The sequence below is a fragment of the Lolium perenne genome, chromosome 4 (genome assembly GCF_019359855.2).
Source record: "Lolium perenne isolate Kyuss_39 chromosome 4, Kyuss_2.0, whole genome shotgun sequence".
In the NCBI taxonomy this organism is placed as follows: Eukaryota; Viridiplantae; Streptophyta; class Magnoliopsida; order Poales; family Poaceae; genus Lolium; species Lolium perenne.
Window position 1 is genome coordinate 267,208,596 of NC_067247.2, and position 4,687 is coordinate 267,213,282.

The window sequence follows — 4,687 nt, forward strand, 5'->3', positions numbered from 1 at the left end:
GCAATGAGTAAACAATTGAATCATATAGCCAAGACTTTTCATGAATAGTACTTTCAAGACAAGCATCAATAAGTCTTGCATAAGAGTTAACTCATAAAGCAATAAATTCATAGTAGAGGCATTGAAGCAACACAAAGGAAGATTAAGTTTCAGCGGTTGCTTTCAACTTGTAACATGTATATCTCATGGATATTGTCAACATAAAGTAATATAATAAGTGCAATATGCAAGTATGTAGGAATCAATGCACAGTTCACACAAGTGTTTGCTTCTTGAGATGGAGAGAAATAGGTGAACTGACTCAATATAAAAGTAAAAGAATGGCCCTTCGCAGAGGGAAGCATTGATTGCTATGTTTGTGCTTGAGCTTTGATTTTGAAAACAAGAAACAATTTTGTCAACGGTAGTAATAAAGCATATGTGTTATGTAAATTATATCCTACAAGTTGCAAGCCTCATGCATAGTATACCAATAGTGCTCGCACCTTGTCCTAATTAGCTCGGATTACCTGGATTATCACCGCAATACATATGTTTTAACCAAGTATCACAAAGGGGTACCTCTATGCCGCCTGTACAAAGGTCTAAGGAGAAAGCTCGCATTGGATTTCTCGCTTTTGATTATTCTCAACTTAGACATCCATACCGGGACAACATAGACAACAGATAATGGACTCCTCTTTAATGCATAAGCATTTAGCAACAAATAATTTTCTCATATGAGATTGAGGATTGTTGTCCAAAACTGAAACTTCCACCATGGATCATGGCTTTAGTTAGCGGCCCAATGTTCTTCTCTAACAATATGCATGCTCAAACCATTCAACTCATGGTAAATCGCCCTTACTTCAGTCAAGACGAACATGCATAGCAACTCACATGATATTCAACAAAGAGTAGTTGATGGCGTCCCCAGGAACATGGTTATCGCTCAACAAGCAACTTATAAGAGATAAAATGCATAAGTACATATTCAATACCACAATAGTTTTTAGGCTATTTGTACCATGAGCTATATATTGCAAAGATGAAGGATAGAAATTTAAAGGTAGCACTCAAGCAATTTACTTTGGAATGGCGGAGAAATACCATGTAGTAGGTAGGTATGGTGGACACAAGTGGCATAGTGTTTGGCTCAAGGATTTTGGATGCATGAGAAGTATTCCCTCTCGATACAAGGCTTAGGCTAGCAAGGTTATTTGAAACAAACACAAGTATGAATCGGTACAGCAAAACTCACATAAAAGACATATTGTAAGCATTATAAGACTCTACACCGTCTTCCTTGTTGTTCGATCCTTACTAGAAAATATCTAGACCTTAGAGAGACCAATCATGCAAACCAAATTTTAGCAAGATCTATGTATTTCTTCACTAATAGGTGCAAAGTATATGACACAAGAGCTTAAACATGAGCACAACAATTGCCAAGTATCAAATTATTCAAGACATTTTACCAATTACCACATGTAGCATTTCCCGTTTCCAACCATATAACAATTAACGAAACAGTTTCAACCTTTGCCATGAACACTATGAGTAAAGCCTAAGGACATATTTGTCCATATGCAACAGCGGAGCGTGTCTCTCTCCCACACAATGAATGCTAGGATCCGTCTTATTCAAACAAAAACAAAAACAAAAGCAAACAAACGCTCCAAGCAAAGTACATAAGATGTGATGGAATAAAAATATAGTTTCACTAGAGGAACCTGATAATATTGTCGGTGAAGAAGGGGATGCCTTGGGCATCCCCAAGCTTAGACGCTTGAGTCTTCTTGAAATATGCAGGGGTGAACCACCGGGGCATCCCCAAGCTTAGAGTTTTCACTCTCCTTGATCATATTGTATCATCCTCCTCTCTTGATCCTTGAAAACTTCCTCCACACCAAACTCAAAACAACTCATTAGAGGGTTAGTGCATAATCAAAATTCACATGTTCAGAGGTGACATAATCATTCTTAACACTTTTGGACATTGCACAAAGCTACTGAAAGTTAATGGAATAGAAAAATCCATCAAGCATAGCAAAACAGGCAATGCGAAATAAAAGGCAGAATCTGTCAAAACAGAACAGTCCGTAAAGACGAATTTCTAAGAGGCACCAGACTTGCTCAAATGAAAATGCTCAAATTGAATGAAAGTTGCGTACATATCTGAGAATCACTCACGTAAATTGGCAGAATTTTCTGTGTTACCTACAGAGAATTCAGCCCAGATTCGTGACAGCAAGAAATCTGTTTCTGCGCAGTAATCCAAATCTAGTATGAACCTTACTATCAAAGACTTTACTTGGCACAACAATACAACAAAATTAAGATAAGGAGAGGTTGCTACAGTAGTAACAACTTACAAGACTCAAATATAAAACAAAAGTGCAGTAGTAAAATCATGGGTTGTCTCCCATAAGCGCTTTTCTTTAACGCCTTTCAGCTAGGCGTAGAAAGTGTGTATCAAGTATTATCAAGAGACGAAGCATCAACATCATAATTTGTTCTAATGATAGAATCAAAAGGTAACTTCATTCTCTTTCTAGGGAAGTGTTCCATACCTTTCTTGAGAGGAAATTGATATTTGATATTACCTTCCTTCATATCAATAATAGCACCAACAGTTCGAAGAAAAGGTCTTCCCAATATAATGGGACAAGATGCATTGCATTCAATATCCAAGACAACAAAATCAACGGGGACAAGGTTATTGTTAACAGTAATGCGAACATTATCAACTCTCCCCAAAGGTTTCTTTGTAGAATTATCAGCAAGATTAACATCCAAATAATAATTTTTCAATGGTGGCAAGTCAAGCATATTATAGATTTTTCTAGGCATAACGGAAATACTTGCACCAAGATCACATAAAGCATTACAATCAAAGTCATTGACCTTCATCTTAATGATGGGCTCCCAACCATCCTCTAATTTCCTAGGAATAGAAGCTTTGCGATTTAATTTCTCTTCTCTAGCTTTTATGAGAGCATTTGTAATATGTTTTGTAAAGGCCAAATTTATAGCACTAGCATTAGGACTTTTAGCAAGTTTTTGTAAGAACTTTATAACTTCAGAGATATGACAATCATCAAAATCTAAACCATTATAATCTAAAGCAATGGGATCATTATCCCCAACATTAGAAAAAATTTCAGCAGTTTTATCACAGGCAGTTTCAGCAGTTTTAGCAGTTTCAGGCAGTTTTTCACGCTTTGCATTAGAAGTGGAAACATTGCCAACACCAATTATTTTACCATTGATAGTAGGAGGTGCAGCAACATGTGGAGCATTAGCATTACTAGTGGTGGTAATAGTCCAAACTTTAGCTATATTATCTTCTTTAGCATTTTCTTCTTTTTCCCACCTAGCACGCAATTCGGCCATCAATCTTATATTCTCATTAATTCTAACTTGGATGGCGTTTGCTGTAGCAAATGACTTAATATCATTATTTTCATTAGGCATAACTTTCGATTTCAAAAGATCAACATCAGCAGCAAGACTATCGACTTTAGAAGCAAGTATAACAATTTTCCCAAGCTTTTCTTCAACAGATTTGTTAAAAGCAGTTTGTGTACTAATAAATTCTTTAAGCATGGCTTCAAGTCCAGGGGGTGTATTCCTATTATTGTTGTAAGAATTCCCATAAGAATTACCATAACCGTTACCATTATTATAAGGATATGGCCTATAGTTGTTACTAGAATTGTTCCGATAAGCATTGTTGTTGAAATTATTATTTTTAATGAAGTTCACATCAACATATTCTTCTTGAGCAACCAATGAAGCTAACGGAACATTATTAGGATCAACATTTGTCCTACCATTTACAAGCATAGACATAATAGCATCAATCTTATCACTCAAGGAGGAGGTTTCTTCGACAGAATTTACCTTCTTACCTTGTGGAGCTCTTTCCGTGTGCCATTCAGAGTAATTAATCATCATATTATCAAGAAGCTTTGTTGCGTCGCCTAGAGTGATGGACATAAAGGTACCTCCAGCAGCTGAATCCAATAAGTTCCGTGAAGAAAAATTCAGTCCTGCATAAAAGGTTTGGATGATCATCCAAGTAGTCAGTCCATGGGTTGGGCAATTTTTAACCAAAGATTTCATTCTTTCCCATGCTTGGGCAACATGCTCATTATCCAATTGTTTAAAATTCATTATGCTACTTCTCAAAGATATAATTTTAGCAGGAGGATAATATCTACCAATAAAAGCATCCTTGCATTTAGTCCATGAATCAATACTATTCTTAGGCAGAGATAGCAACCAATCTTTAGCTCTTCCTCTTAATGAGAAAGGAAATGATTTTAATTTTATAATGTCACCATCTACATCCTTATACTTTTACATTTCACATAGTTCAACAAAATTATTAAGATGGGCAGCAGCATCATCAGAACTAACACCAGAAAATTGCTCTCTCATAACAAGATTTAGTAAAGCAGGTTTAATTTCAAAGAATTCTGCTGTAGTAGCAGGTGGAGCAATAGGTGTGCATAAGAAATCATTATTATTTGTGGTTGTGAAGTCACACAACTTAGTATTTTCAGGAGTACCCATTTTAGCAACAGTAAATAAAACAAACTAGATAAAGTAAATGCAAGAAACTAATTTTTTTGTGTTTTTAATATGGCAAACAAGATAGCAAATAAAGTAAAACTTGCAACTAATTTTTGTGTGTTTTGTT